The sequence below is a fragment of the Marmota monax genome, unplaced genomic scaffold, assembly GCF_021218885.2.
Source record: "Marmota monax isolate L192 unplaced genomic scaffold, Marmota_monax_Labrador192_F-V1.1 WCK01_AAM20220418_F8-fsc00030, whole genome shotgun sequence".
NCBI classification, from domain to species: domain Eukaryota; kingdom Metazoa; phylum Chordata; class Mammalia; order Rodentia; family Sciuridae; genus Marmota; species Marmota monax.
This window is the reverse complement of record NW_026691988.1, coordinates 6,565,671-6,582,591: the sequence shown is the minus strand read 5'-3', so window position 1 is coordinate 6,582,591 and position 16,921 is coordinate 6,565,671. Positions and strand designations below refer to the sequence as shown.

The following is a 16,921-nucleotide window of genomic DNA, read 5'->3' as shown; positions in this document are numbered from 1 at the left end:
GCCAATAACTTAAAAAATCTGTGGTGCAGTTGAGTTACTTTGCTGCAAGTTGTCTTGAGAAATAATTTTTTTTTGTGTGTGTGTGGAGGATAACAGCTCCTGATTTGAAATAAGAACACCTAAATGTGACTCCTGGTTCTGCCCCTGGATATCTGTGTGATCTTGAGTAAACAAATCCCTTCGTCTCCATGAACTTTCCATTTCTTCTGCAAACTCAAGAGCTCTCTCTTTATTTGTGTGTCAGGGATATTTTTATGGTTTTGCTAGACAGGAGGTTGGAGCTGTGGGTTCCTCACTCATCACTGATGTATCTTACTAATTAGATGATGATGCATTTAGCTACATTAAGGGAGACAGTTACTTCTGGCATTTATCAACTCTACATCAAATTTCTTCACTTGGACACTACAAGCACTGGGCAAAAAATTATATCAAATCAACACCTACCTCAGACCTTCATGAAGTCAGCCGTTTTAAAGGGAATAATTAATGATATTTAACACATTTGAAATGTGCTAAATCACATCTACCTGGACCTGAAACATTCTATCCTCCCGAATGGAAAGCCTGTATCCTCTAAGTGGCTATTTCTCATTTCCCCTTCCTCACAGCTCACAGAAACCATCTCTCTTCTTTCTGTCTCCACATTTATATTATGAATATTTTATATTTTATAATATTTTATATTATATTCATACAATGGAATCATATTGTAAAATATGCCTATCACCTTTTGTTCTGGGTTCTTTCATTTAACACAATATTTTTAAAGTTCATCAGTGCTGTAGCATGTTCCAATACTCATTTCTTCTTTTAACTGAATAATCTTCCACTGCATGTATACACCACAGTTGCTGCATGTCTACATCATCTGTTGATGAAACCCTGGCTTCTTTGTCTTTTAAGCTATTGTGAAAAGTGTCATTATGAACATGCCCAAGTATTTGTTTCAAAACCTGTTTTCAGTTAGTTTGATAGAAGTCAAATTGTTGGATCATATGGTAACTCTGTGTTTAACCTTTTGAGGGAAAAGACATGCAATTGAAAGTCAACTAAGTAATAATATAGCTTATTGTTAAAATAGAGTAATAGCAAGGAAACACTTTCATTCTTTTTCTTGCCTTTCTGTCCCTGATGCCAATTATTGCACTACTGCTTCCTTGAGATGAGCTGACCAAAACTGGGGACTTGGACTCCAGATCTGCTATCAGGACTCCTCCCAGAAGAAAGCTGTAATGAATAAGAGGGTGTTAGATCACAATTCCAGAACATTCGAGCCAAACTGCATTTTGTGTCTCCACCTTCTTCCATTCCATGATGTGAGCTTGTTGCTTTTAGTAATCCCTGAGTCAGTCTAGTGCAGAAAACTATTAGCCAAGGTTAATTAGCATCACTGAAATGTGAGTAAATGGAAGAAAGTGAGTCACGCACTAGTGTGATTTTACGATGATTATGAAGGAAGGGTAAATCAAATGTACAAATCTAAACTACAGGGAACATTTGAGCAGTTGAATCATAGGTCTGCATGAATATACTCCTTAACATAATTATCCCAGGGCATTGGCCAAACTATTCTCTTCCTGGAGCCCCAGCGGTAACCTCTCTAAACATACCAAATGAGCCCAAGTGCAGCACACGCTGGGAAGAAAGAGCAGCTAAGTCCCACTTCTGTTTCAGTGAGAGCTACTGCACATCCTGCCATTGGCTATTTTTTTCTGCAATTCATCCATTTTAATAAATCTTAGCTTAGAAGCCCAAGCAAAGCAGCTTGCAGGGAGTGCTTGGTATGAGGTGATCAAAGAGAAAGGACTGTGTTTCTGCAGCTCACCACCATCATCCTGTGTTTAACATGGATGAGTTCTTGCTGTCCAATCCTGGGTACCCTTCCATCTTACTCAGATTTATATTTGTTCCTTTCTTTAGTTAATTATTCGATTTTCCAAGTCTGCTCCAGGCACTATTTTAAGTGTTATAAGTATTTAGATAAGAATCAGAACGAACTGTTCTCAGAAAGCTTGCAGAGAAGAGGTTAGGCGTGCATGCCTGTAGCTTTAGCATGGCTATGAGGGGCAGGCTGAGGTTAGAGGATGGACACTCACCTCAGACTGCCTTAATTTGCCTCCTCCTCCACCTTGGCAGAGTTATCTACCACCTCTGTCCCTTAGGTCTCCATGTGTAAGATGGGGATAATGACAGTACTATCACAGAGGGTTATCTTGAGGAAAAGTGCTTAGCAGAGGAGTTGTCACCAGGTGAGTGCTACATAAGGTCTTGCTAAACAAATAAGTGACAACTATCCTAACTGAGAAGTTTGTCTAACGGGAGCTGGAAGGCAGACTTGTGTACTGGCAGATTAGAAAAGGCTTGTGGCAGAGGCTGCACCTGAGAGAGGCCTTGGAGCTTTGGCTAAACTCTCTCGACAATGTTCTTTTTTCATTTGAGTCAGGGCTACCTGCATTAGATAAGCAGGAGTTTGCCAAAATTTCTCTGTGCATTCTTTCCAAGTTTAATATACAACTAGCTATTAAAATTTGCTTTCTTAAAATGCTGAAGAGAAGAATTATTTTTTTCATAGGGTTGGGTATTTGTTCTGTTTGCTAGACTTTAGGTAACTCACTTAGTCTTTCTGACAGTGGTTTAAATCTGTTTGAAGTAGAAAGGTCTAGACTCACTAAATAAGCATTATGGCCTTTTTAAAAACCAATCTAAATTATTGTGATTAATAATACCACTATGTGTTTTAGTCTTGTATCTCATTCACATTGTTTATTATAAAGAGTTGAATACAACTCACGTATTAATTAGGCCTGCATTTTAGTGATGGGTTTTGCTCTGAAGTTTTATATTGTATAGTCTTGAATGAAGCTTTCCAAAACCATAAGACTACAAAAAATTCTGTTTGACCAACCAAGTTTACAGCATCTATTCTCATGTTTACAAATTCTATTCTTATCTAGTCACCGGTCCTTCTGTCTAGTTATTTAGAAACAACTATTTCGCCACTGTAGAAAAGTCAGGGTTCTTCCTAAAATACAGAAATCTATAAAGGGAATAGAACTTTTCTTGGGGGTTTGTGACCTAATTTCAATTAGGCTCACTACTAATATCACCCCATTTTTGTTGGTTCATATTGTGATAAATCCATATATTGTATTGTACAAAGAAAAAATCAAATGTTCCTTTGTCCTCTATGGGCAAAGATCATTAATGCATTTTGTAGTATTGTTGTGTTCTTTAGTCAGGATACAGAATACATGTTCCAGACATCAAAAGCCATTGGACCTGGTTTAAGCAGAAAGGGAAGAGAACAGGTTCTGTCGTCTAAATTTTACAGAACCTACCCACTGAATTGGCCAACTCATTGCCTTTAACATAATAAGGACACTAGGAAATCATGAAGCCGACTCCACCAAAACTAGCTTAAGAATACTCCTTGGCACTGTACGTCATCCATCACCAGTCTCTCAGCACCTACCAAGCTGGGGAATATACAATGGAAATTTTATTATTTTTTCAAGGATTTTGTAGCAAAGAACCACAAACTGGATTCCTTAAACAACAAAAACGTGTGATTTCACAGTTCTGGAAACAGGAATTCCTAGAACAAAGTGTCAGCAGGCTTGGTTTCTTTTGAGGGCTATGAGAGAGGAGCTGTGCCATGTTCCCCCTAGCTCTGGCATTGTTGGCCATCTTTACTCTTCTTTGACTTGTAGATGCATCACCCTAATGTCTACTTTCATGTGCACATGGCATTCTATTTGTGTCTGTCTCTTCCCTACATTTCCCCCTTTTAATTAGAACACTAGTCATACGGAATTAAGGGACACCCAATAACCTCATTTTAATTTTACTATCTTCAAACATTCTATTTCCAATTAAGATTACATTTAACAGTACTGGAGGTTAGGACTTCAAGGTTGTGGGGTAGGGGTAGGCACATTTCAACCATGACAGGACTTTGCAACAACTGCGACAGAACATACCCCACTACCATGCACCACCATTGTAATGATGCTACTAGAAAGGGTGCAAGTGAAAGAAGGGCCTTAGAATTGTGTTTTTCAGCTCTACCTTCCAAATCTCATGAGCTTACATCTGGTCCAGTGGAAGGTAGGACTTGGAAGGAACTGGTGCTGTAAATAAGTATGAGAAATGATTTAAGGTCTTCAGCTTTTCAGCTACTAGGATGCTATAAAATTTGTGACAAGGAGTTTAGGATGGAGATGTTTAGGCTAACATGGAGGTGGATGTGCCAATCTGTATTATCTTCCACTTAGGAAGTAAGAGATGCTGTGAAGACTCATGAGACAGTGAGTGATGGAGTTAAACAATAGAATCATTAGTTGCCAGTAGCTATTAAACTACTCTCAGTCCCACATCATGATTTATTAATTCTCTTTCTCAATTAATACAAGAAATTTATTTATGAACTAGGAATTATAAGTAACTAAATAGGCAAGTCATTTATTTTCTTTCCAAAGGGAAGAAAAATAATAGAAGCAAATCTCAATATGTTCTTGGACTGATTAATAGTGTGTACCCACCTTTTTTTCTAAATTAGAAATTTTAGAAACATCCTTAAACTTCCTTTCTTTCACTTCCTATCCTGGTATTTTCAATAAAACTTTGCTTTAAAGTGAATCTCAAATTCAGCCATCCCATTTCATTCCTATGGTCACTTTTTGAATTTAGTCCTTCATCACTTCCAGACAGATGCTTTTAATAGCCTGGTATTCTCAGCTTGAGGATCTTTTCTATCCCAGGCCTTCTTTCATGTTATGGCTACAGTTATTCTTTTTAAAAACCCAATCTGACTGTGTTCAATATACTTTCCAAGTAGCTATTGTTTTAATTATTGCTTCTAATGAGTATTGCAAAAGGAAATTGTTTTTATTTTTTTTTTATTTCTCTGTACTTTTCCTTAAGCTCCTGCTACATCTTAATCATTTGTTTTGACAACCCCCTCTGATACTGTATGTGTAACAAGCCCCAAAGCAATGAGTTCCAAATTAAATTATCATCTGCTAATTTCCTATCTGGCCACATAAAGCAAACTAAATCCAAAACTTATTTGTCTTCCCATTTCCTACAATGTTTTTATCTTTCCACCAGCACTACTACCATGATGAAGCCTAGTAGCTTTGATTTTATGATAGAACTTGATAGCTTTTGAAGCCAGAGTCCAATTTATCAGAAACCAAGGAAACTGGTTCTCTTTTCTTGAACTTTAGAGGAATTAGGTTTCAAAATGATACCTAGAGATGAAATATTCTCATTCCTAGGATAAGCTTACCATTCCAATAAAACAAATGAAAACCAAAGGAATGAAAATGCAAAGAAAGAATGTTTTCATTAAATCGGGCTATATAAGGATATGTGGTTCTAATCTTGCTATTTCAGTCTCTTCATATTTTGATGGCTTCTTTTTGCCTACAAAATCACCAGGAGGAAATCACAATTTTAAACTTTCATACTCCAGTTGGTGGCTTTAAAATATTAGAAGCAAAAATTGGTGAAACTAAAATATAAAATAGAAAAAATATCATATTGAAATGCTTTTATGCTAACTGCAGATTTATTGAACAATGAATATATATATATATATATAATATTTGATTAACAGAATTTGTAAACTTGATCTAATGAGCCTTTGTATAACACTGTACCCAATGAATACAGGATAGAAATTCCTTTCAAGTACACATGAAACATTTATGAAAACGTATAATGTTCTGATCCATAGAGTAAGTCTCAATACATTTTCAAAGGAGGGCAGAGGGCGTTATACAAATCATACAATTAAATTGAATGCATACTACATGCAAACGGAGAGAAAGAGAGAAATTAGATTTCCTAAGGGAGGTAAAACCAAGGATATATTGGTCAAGATGTCCAGATACCTGGATCCAAATACGATACTTCCTCATTCTTCCAGAGACCAGACAGATACCCAAACTTGTAAGCTGAATCAACAAGATTAGCCATACCCTTAAGAGAAGGCTATCTGTCAATAAAAGGCCAGTGAAAAAAGATCTGTTTGGAAGGAAATGCCTAGCTTTTAAAACATGAAGATAATCTCAGAGATAAGAAACACAGAGTTTTAAATTATAGTTGACTTTTTTATTCCTCTCTACAACTTGTCTGATGCTCCAAACCACAAGCCCATCTACGTGTACATGTTTTGGAGTATATGCATGTGAGGGGACATAGGAAAGAATTAAAGATTAACACTCTGCTAGAGAGAATGGTGCAGAGTATTTAGTTAGAAAAATCTGTTTAAACACTTTTTTTTTAAACTCTAAGGCTATGGTAGCCAAAAGAGCACCTAAGAAAAGTAACTGGAAATAGAGCATCCAGCACTATTGAATGAGTGAATGAATGAATGACAAAGCTCACTCGAAATCATAAAATATATTATAGTTGCAATTTCCTGATGGGAAAGATCTTTTTATACAATCTCTATTTCTTAGTTCATCTGGTCTATTGTTTAAATGAGAAAAATGACATATTCAGAGAGGCAATAATTACAGACACAGAGGAATAATAATGAGAATGCCATTTGGGCTGGAGGACTATCTTGTGTGTGACTTAGTTTGCTCTTTATAACATGGGAACTATCTCAGAGGCTGCTAGATATGAAAAAGTCCCAGGGTACCAGGGATGGGAGTATAAATGAGATTTTTTCCATCCACCTAGAACTGTTTTGGGTAATTCTCCTCCTTTCACCAGGCTTAGAGACCTTATCTTCCTGTTTTGTCAGGGTTTGAGAGACTCAGCTTCCTTCTGGGCATGTGGCTAGCAGAACATACAGATAGATCTCTAGTTGAGTGAACACTCGGCTTCCTCTTTATTAATTTGGGCTAGCATGCTTGAATCCCTAAGATGCCTGACTCCTGATAAACTGTGTTGTCTAATATAACTCTGAGGCCAGAACAAAGCTTTTCACTCTATTCTGAGAATTAAAAACACCAAAAGGCAGGCATCACGTCCAAAAGGAGGGAGAGGACAGACATCTTCTCTATCTGAAGGCAGACTGTTCCCAGGTGTCCTTACATCATATAAAGGACTACTTGTCATAGGAAGTTAAGGGAAAAAAAAGAAGGGGGCGGGGGAGATGTCTAAATTTTCTATGAGGGAATATGTCCTTGAGTGTCACATACTGAGTGATCAGATTAGCTCTCCTACTGTGGGAAGAGCACCAAGGTTTGCACAGAGAGAATAGAGCCTTGCTTACAGTAGAGGGATAAAACCTTCTTCATGGCTGGCTACCATAAGTGGAGGAGGAGTAACAGAGTGCTGTTCTTTGGATGTGGTTTGTCCCCCAAGGGCTCATGTGGTAGAAGCTTACTCCCCAGCATGGTGGTGTTGGGAGATGGTGTGAGATATTTAAGAAGGAGACTAATAAAGGTCATTGGGGCCCTGTCCTTGGAAGGGGTTGATATTGTTCTCATGAGACCCTAGTTAATTCCTTTGAAAGTGGATTGTTATAAAAGTATAAGACTGACTCCTTTCTGATCATTCTGTCTTCCTGTCTTGCCATGGTTTTTCCCTCTCCCATGTGCTGCCAACATGATGCCATTCACCATGTGATGCAGCCAAGGGGGCCCTCACCAGAGCTGTGCAGATGTTGATACTATACTTTAAATTTCCAAAACTGTGAGCTAATGTAGCCTCTTTTCTTTATGGCCATAGAAAATGGACTAACACACTGAATAACTGTGCTTCCTTTCAGCTGCTTTCTTTCAAACTTGGTTGAGAACTGTGCTAGTCAGCTTGTCATCACTATGACAAAATACCTGAGAAAATCAACTTAAAAGAGGAAAGATTTCTTTTGACTTGTGGTTTTGGAGGTTGCAGGCTATGGTATGCAAGCTCCATTGCTTTTAGATCAGTGGTGAGGCAGAAACATCATGGTAGAAGGGCATTGTGGAGGAAAGCTACTAACCTTGTGGCAGCCAGGAAGCTCAGAAGCAGAGACACAGAGAGAGAGAGAGAGAGAGAGAGAGAGAGAGACAGAGAATGTGTTTATCTGAGGCCTGGAAACTTGACCTTGGGTATATAGAGCAGGTTTTAAAAAATGCTTTTATTATTTCCTTCATTTTTCTGATCTTGAAACTCTTACTGTTTGTGCCACACATTTCAGTTTAAAGATGCTCTTCTTCAAGGACAGGAACAAAATAGGAGAGAAGTAGTTCTGACATTTCTCATCTGTTAATTTTGTGCCATCTGCCTAATTAGTTGATCTTTTTCTTTTGTTCTTAAAAAAGCCTTGTACTTGGGTATTTGCACAAATACTTCTGTCTGTCCTTTAGCCTCTAATTTCATTCTGTGCCATGTTTCCTCCAACTCCCTTTTAGCTTACTTACTTGAGCCTTTGTCTTCTGTATTGTGAACTTGTACTTTTAACACTCAACTCCTCAGAAGGCATCTTGTGAGGCATGGGCCAGAGCACCTTTCCACTGCTGGCAAATCTTATGACATTGTCCACTTTCTTGATTTCTCAGAGATTTAGTTCCCTCATCTGTAAAATGGGGAGGAGAATACATGACTTACAAAGTGTTGTGAAGATCAAATGAAATGATAACTGCAAAAGGTTTTGGTGAACACTATCAAAAATGCAAGGTCTTATCATCTAGGTTGGCAAGTAGTACTTTATAGAAGTCTATGGTCATAGGTTAATAAATTGATCCATTAAACCAACATTCTCAATTTATGGATTTTTGGAACAGATTTGGAGGGGTTTTTCAAAGTTCTCAGATGGAGGCTGCAGCGGAGAGAATTTAAAACACTATGGATAGTGACCTGTCATCTGAGCCGTCACTGTGCAAATGTGCTTCTGCTGCTAAAGTTGTGATTCCTTGGTGTTGAGTTTGAAACGACCCTAATTTGTCCACTGCTCCTCATTGCACATGTAACCATTTGCTGTGTCTTCTCCCATCTTTTCTCAATGCTGTCCTGGTTGACTGAGACCAACATTCCTCAGACAGCCTTGCCTGCTTTGGGTTCTTCTTTTAAATGCAGTTGAAGCTCATCTCTTCTTCTATGGTCAGAGTGGTTTTGTTTTTGCTTTTAGCCTTTTGTTTGATTTTGAGTCTCTCATTCTTCAGTTATTTGCCATTTACTGACCAAGGACTTCAAAAGACATCAATAAAATTAATAAATAAAGCATATGAAATGGAAGTGGGGAAAGCTGGTATAACTTTGTTTTGAAGAAAATCCATACCGAAGTCAAATGAACAAATATATACTTAGTGCCTACTATATATGAGGTCTGCTGAACTCCAAAAAGGATACATAGATGTGTAACAGAACCCTCTCTCAAGGAATTTATGATGTCCTAAAAGATATATTTTGTATCTTGTAGGTAAATAATGCTATTTTTCCCATGACTATTAATAATAGCTGCCAATTAGGGAGCATCTGCAGGTGGTAGGGGATTTCTGATGCATTTCATCTTACTTGGCATTAGAAATGAGTGCTGTTATTCCCACTTTATGATGGGGAGACTGTTTCAGAGTCTTCGAGTTGTTTGCCCTAAGTAACACAGAAATAACAATGACATAATGAGAACTTGAACGTATATTGTCCCACCTTCAGTTTGTGCTTTTTATGAAAGTTTCATAATATACTTCTTGTTGTAAATTACATGTCTGGCTACACCCAGTATTATGAAGTCTGAGATGACATGCCTGTGTTCTCTAAAATTTGATTCATCCAAATAATTAGGGATAGAAGCAAGGAACACTTAATTTTAGAAAATCAGCCGATGGCTAGATGAAATTCTGCCAAGAACAAAACTAGCCTGGAAGTTTCCCATCCTTTCTCTGGATCTTTCCGTCTTTGATATATACAGATCAAACCGTTGCTTAAAATTGCCTTTTAAGGTATTATAGTGTGATAGAATAGCTAATGCAAAACCTTCATATCTTTATTGAAATTTTATAACTACAACCAGTTACTACATTTTTTTTCTTAGCAGACAAAACATGTATTTAATTTTACATAGGATGCACCAAATTAGCCAGAATTTCCTGAACTAGACACTCTTTATTCTGTCTTGCTTTAGCCACTGATTCTTTTTGGAACAAAGGCCTCTTTCCCTTGGCCTTTTAAAAAGAAAATTCAGATTTCAATGTCATTGTAGTTTGTTAAAGGGGAACTGGGATCAGCAGAGTAAACTTGTGAATCCATAATCTTACCCTTGAGGTTGTGGTGTTTGTCCTGTGTTCTAAAGATGGAGAAGGGAGTAGAAAACACCATTGAACACCAACAGTGTCCCTGGGATCAATGATGAAAGAAGATGTTACCATGTGAGGGTGATCTGAGATTGGTCTGGGAGGTTTGTTTATTTGTTTGTACATAGTGGCATAACATGGATGTTCTTTTCCAGACAGAGGGATTAGCAGATTTTTTTTTTCTACAAAGAATGAGCTTCCACTTGCTGTTTATAAAGGTAAGCTATTTATAGAGCTGCTACATCTAAGCTGTCATATGGGGTCTCCTGCAGTGTCACTGACAATAGAATCAAAGGTACAGTATCATTGGCTCCTGTACCTCTGTCCAACAAAGCAGAGGGTTTCCTCTGAATGTTAGATTGGGCAAATGGTAATAAAACAAAATTGGGCATCCATTACTTCTATTCTCTTTGGGGTTCTTTTACAGACTGACTATAAGAATCTGACCTTTATGTTTATTTACTTGTCTGAAAAATAACAGTCATGGGCACTTCAGATTTACCTACTTACCTCCTTTGGGGTGCATTGAGGATTTAAGATTTAAACTCCTTAGTTATCCAAATGAAAGGTTTGGCATAAGCAACAACTATGATTAAGAAAATGAGTAAATGAACAGGTATTCCTGCTAGAAGATATTTCTGGAGTGAACTGACTTTACCTCTGGATTCTCCATGATGGAATCCAAGCTGGGATATAGTTTAATATTAAGCAGGTGGAATAAATTGCCTTTGTTCAGGCACTGAAGAGCTTTAGTTAATTAGGATTTGGTTTGGATCAAGGGAGTAAAGAGGTTTTATCAATGATTACTCTTGACACTTTTAAACAGTTTTTAAGTTCTTAAAATGTGCCTAATCCTGAATTTGAAAGAAAAGAAAGAATTATGGGGAGACAGTAAATCAGAAGGGATTATGTCCTTCCTATAAATTGCAACATCGGGTGTTTTAACAAATCTCTTAAGGCTCCTAAGTTAACTTTTGATCTTCTTACTGGAAAAAAATTGTGCAAGTAAGATGTGCTTCATTTTTTCCTTCTTGTCTATGGGATGTCAGAAGGGTAAGCCTAGGAATTTCACACTATTATAAAGCACTGTGGAAAGTAAGGAGAAAGAATAGAAACACTGACAAATGCTTGTTCCTCTGCAACATTTTCCCTGGAAGAATTATGTACTAAGTTATACATTTTTCCGAGAAGAAGAAATAATTGATTTCTTGGTTCCAGACTTCTGTGGCTTTAAATCAAGAAACATCAAACATTTACTCTATGTAGGTACCATTCCTGGGAGCTACCAAAATGCCAAAACTCAGATGCTGCACTCAAATTCCTTTTGTCTAATGGAGGAGACAGATGTGTAAGCACCAAATAGAAGGTGAATTAAAGAGTCTGAGTAGAAGTAGAACAAATGATGTGCTTGAGAAAAAGAGGAAGAAAAGATTAAATGTGGCCCCAATGGTCAGGAGAACTTTTGGGGAGGCGTTCACTGACTGGAGCTTAGGAGGGACTTGAGAGGGCATTTCCTACATAGCACTGACCAAACACAGAAGTACCTGTCTGGAAAATGATGAGAAGACTGTTGGCAAGGAGACCTGAAGACACCTGGTGAGCAGTCATGCTGGAGGAGGTTCCTATCAACAAGATCTATGAAGGCACTCAAGTATTTCAACATCTAGGCCATTTAGTGATAGGTCATCACTATGAAGTAGTTATTAGAGTTGGAAGCAATCATAAAAGTCACCTTGTGTTAGATTCTTGTTGCTGCCGAAACAAATTGCCATAAACATTGTGGCTTAAAGCAACCCAAATATGTTCCCTTATGGTTTTGTAGATCAGCAGACCAAGATCAGTTTCATTGGGCTAAAGTCAAGTCATCTGCAGGGCTGATTCCTTCTGGAGGATCTGAGAGGAGAATTTCTTTCCGGGCATTTTCAGCTCCTACTGGACTCTGGTGTCTGTTGGCTAATGGTCAATTAATTCCTCCATCTTCAAGTCCCACCATGTCAACCTTTGTTTCTGTCATCACATTGCCTACTCCTCCTTCTCTGACTCCTTGGGGGTCCCTTTTATCAGGATTACATTGGACCCACTCCATAGTCCAGGATAGTCTCCCCCTCTCAAGTTGAAGCCCAGTTACATCTGTGAAGTCTTTTTCGCCATATAAGGTAATATTCACAGGTTTCATGAATTAGAAAGTAGACATCTTGGAGGGCCATTATGTAGCATGCCAATAAACCCCCACATTTTATAAAGAGAGCTCATGCCAGCTTGGTCTCATGCATACAGGGTAACTAGTGGCAAAGCTGGACCTACAGATTCACAGCTCCTGACTCTCAGTTTTCTTCCCACTACACCATAATGTCAGTCTTTCATGCTTTCCGTGAAGAAATGGTGGTGCTCTTTGAAGGACAGATTCCCTCTGCAGAGAGCCTCAGCAAGGATCCCAGTCAGCTGAGAGTAGAACTGACTAGGAGTATCCAGAGAGCCATTATTTAGGAGCAGAGACGTCCATTCACCCTTAATGTTAGTGGGCAAGGACTATCCCAAGAGAGGAATAAATGTTCTTTGTATAACCAGAAAGGGATGAGGAACTTCTTCCACTGAATGGAGAAGAGATTGGGGATGGGAGAAGAAAAAAAGAAGTATGCAAAAAAAGGAAAAATAGACCAGCTAGATTGTAGAGAAGAGAAGGAGATATTGCAGTTGAGTGAAGTTGAAAAGAAAACCATGTCTATCCATCCCACAATAATGACACAATTGTGTGTGTGTGTGTGTGTGTGTGTGTGTGTGATGTTTTAGAGAGGAAGTATTCTCCAAAGACTCACATATTAAAATCTTGGTCCCCATCGCAACCATATTCAGAGGTGGGGATTTGGGTAGGTGATTGGATCACAAGGGCTCTGGCTTCATCAATGGATTAATCCATTCAGGGATTAATAAATGGATGGTCTATTGGGAGGTGGTGGAAATTATAGGAAGTGGAACATAGCTGAAGGGTGGGTCCTTGGAGGCATATTCTTGGTGACTCTATCTGTCCCTGACTCCTTCTTCTCTTTCTGGTCACTATGAGGTGAGTCCCTTTGTTCTGCTATACCCATCTGCCATGATGTGCTGCCTTATCACAGGTTCAGAAACAAGGGAGCCAACTAACCATGAACTGAAACCTCTGAAAGTGTGAGTCAAAACAAATTTTTTCTTCTTTAAGTTATCTTTCTCAAGTCTGTGTCATAGCAATGACAAGCTGCTTAACACAGTGTGTACATGTATTTCCAAAACTAGCACAATCAGAACCCTGTATCTTCATTAATGTCTAAAGTTTATCTTCTGTATTGTGTCATTTCTGTATGTATTTATATTTATTGTTCACAATTTATGTTCTTTATTGATCCTTCTCCTCTCTAACAGATTCCCAAGAGAATAGTAATACTTTCCCTTTCTTTGTAACCCCAGAGCACAAACAACTGCTTTATAGCTGTCATTTTAAAGGCAATATACAGAGTGTATGATACTACTGTCATTAGCATTTTTATTTGAAAAAGTTCTGAAAAAATTCCAACTTAATTTTGTACTTTGAAAGAAGAGCTTGAGGCTAATATAAAGAGCACATTGTTTCTGAATCTAATAAGGGAAGTGAAGATAACCAAAAAATAGCAAAGCCATATTGACATAAAGTTGGAAAGCAATGCAGGAGATGAAATGGAACGTTTGAGAGGAAAGGGACACTTTCAAAATTATTTATAACTACAAATGGAATAAGGGAAAAAAGAATATAAAATGTTTCTCGGTTATTACACCAGGAAACATTGCTGATTGATAGTACCAAAGAGGAAACAAACAAAAAAAACTGTTCCATCTTTTCCAAAAAGCGATCTATAAAAAGTTTCAGATCACATGGATTAGGAAGGAAGGAGATCAAGTTGAAAAGAATACAGACCATTATCAATATATTTATGAAGAAATATTAAATATATTCTAAGTTATAATTTCCTTTTTTTATATTTATTTTTTAGGTGTAGATGGACACAACACAATGCCTTTTTATTTTTTTATGTGGTGCTGAGGATCGAACCCGGGTCCCGCCCGCGCTAGGCGAGTGCTCTACCGCTGAGCCACAATCCCAGCCCTAAGTTATAATTTCTATGTCTTATAATTTGCTAGCTTCTTAAAGGTAGACAAGTTTTATGTTTTTGGTATAATAGGTACTTGGTAAATTTGTGATAATGACTATTTATAGTAACTTATCCTGTTGAAAATATAAAAAACTGATTTATTTAATTTAGAATGTTAATCTATGACCATTGACACAGACTGTATTAAAATTAGAAAGAATCTAGCACAATGTAATTTGTTTTTGAATACTTTATTTCAGGCAAATACCTGAAAAAAAATCCATTCAAATGATCATCTTTCTTGCCCATGGAAATTTTACCTATTCTTCAAGGTCCAGCATAGTGGATGCCTCTTCACAAGACCTTCTCTCATCCTCTAAGACATTTTTGCCTCTTTTAAATTTCTATAACACTTTATATATTTTACATTGTCCTCATAATTACCTTGACAAAACTTCTATCATGTCAATTAAATTAGAATTCTTCAAGTCCATGACTAAATTTCTACCTGTCTACACCAAATGTCCTAGTTAGCTACAGGTGAATTGTGTAGATGCAAACACAAGTATGGCACAGTTTAGCAGTGGTAGTGACCTTCTCTTGCTGTCTTCTTCCACCAGGCAAAAAACCCAGCTGGTGTCTTCCATCACCAGCTTGCATTGCTGTGAAGTCCTAACCACGTGCTCCTGAGCACCCGCTGCTGCTGCTTCTAGCCCACTTGGATGCTGAGTGAAATCTTTGGGGTTGTCTTTGTTCCCAGAATTCCAAAGTTGAATTTCTGTTTTTGCTTTGAATATACATAAAAAATATCTTTGGAGATAGGTGAATTTTTGAACTTGAAAAATCTGAGAATGATTAAAACGAAGGCTGATGCATGAAAATGCACTCCCCAAAGATATCTTTAAGTAATAGTCTTTGAATTTTTATAGGGTTTGAAGGAAATAAAGGAGATAGAAGCTATTGTTTAATCTTTTCTGTACTTATCCTTCAGAAGTAATATTCTAGTTTGTGAGCCCTTAAGAGCCCAATAATAGAGGAAATATTCTTAAGGCGTAAATTTTAAAAGAAAAAACTTCTAAATCCACCTACATTCTCCATTGTTCTTTCTTCCAAAGTTTTATTTAAGTGCAACTTATTTTTTTGTAGAGTTGAATTCATCTCTTAGCTTCTGAGTATTGCCTACCTACTACAAATCCTTAACAAGTGAATTATCGTCTTTAGCAAAACACATGATCATAAGTCAGAACGCTGATTTAAAATTTTTAATTTTAGTTCAACAATTGACTGCAGTATGGTTGTATTTTCCAAATATAGGCTGGTGCCAGTCATGGTATGAAGATGACTTTTTGCAGGGAGGAACATAATAACTATGTTTAAAAGTAAATGGATTATATATAGAGAAAGTTCTGTCCTTTTAAAATTCTTTCCAGTCCTTTCTTTCAGTGTTAGTACTTTTTTCGACCCTTTAACATTTGTTAATTTCCCTTTTTTAAAAATAGAAAACAGACCTTGGGCACAGAGTGCTTTCTTCATTTCAGCTGGAATGGCAATCACAGTACAATGTTTTTACCTACTTATTAAACACAATTACTTCTTATTCTTTATAAATGATGTTAGTCTTTAATTTATGCTTGGTTCCAAGTACTATTGAGTTCACTTATGGTATGTGATACAGTAGATGGGACACACGTGAGACACAGTGGGCCTGTGGTTACATAAGTGATAAAAACTTGGGAAGCATTAGTTCCTGGGAAATGTTAGGCCTGAGGGTTTTTAAACCTTGACTTTTTGGTTGATTTTTTTTAAACTAAGTCAACCAAATTATTTGGTGGTTTGAAGTAAGACAGATAAATCACTGGCGATTACCAACTTGCCCCTTATATTAATAAATATAACTGATCTTGAGATATTTATACCTAATGTTGATTTTTAAAGTAAAGAAAGTCTTTCAAGCTTCCCCAAATATAAGCGTCTACTGGTAACTCCAATCTGTCTTTAAACTTAAGGGAAGTCCCTGGAATTGGTCTCTTTGTATCCATAAGATCACAAATACAATGCCACTAAAGGCAAGGTATCTTGTGGTAGGGTAGGATTTGGTTAAAAAAAAATCATCATGTAGGTAATAAAAAAATGTTTGCATATTTACAAAAAGTATTATCTAAGTAAAATATTGAAATAAAAATTTTTTATCCAATATCTAGATTACAAAAAAATACATACAATACCCCCCATACCTCAGATATAAACATTTGGCATAGTATTGGCATAACTATGTTTTCTAATTTCCTACATTTTTAATTAAAAAAAAATATATATATATATATATATATACATATATATGTGTGTGTGTGTATATGTATATATATATATATATATATATATATACATATACACACACACTCACACACATATATATTTAAGTTGTAATTGGACACAATGCTTTTATTTTATTTTTATTTTTATGTGGTGCTGAGGATTGAACCCAGCGCCTCACACATGCTAGGCAAGTGCTTTACTGCTGAGCCACAACCCAAGTCCTCTAATTTCCTATCTTGTAAGACTAAGAATCACTAAATAATATTGACC

The 16,921-nt window shown here is 37.0% G+C and overlaps 1 long non-coding RNA gene across 1 annotated transcript; it reads left to right on the top strand.

The window, feature by feature from the left end:
* The first annotated feature begins 2,099 nt into the window (after positions 1 to 2,099).
* On the top strand, positions 2,100 to 15,914 carry LOC131424355 (uncharacterized). Its single transcript, XR_009227222.1, has 4 exons — positions 2,100 to 2,252; positions 10,391 to 10,453; positions 13,297 to 13,400; positions 14,956 to 15,914. It is a non-coding gene; the product is annotated as an uncharacterized LOC131424355 (long non-coding RNA).
* The last annotated feature ends 1,007 nt before the right edge of the window (positions 15,915 to 16,921 follow it).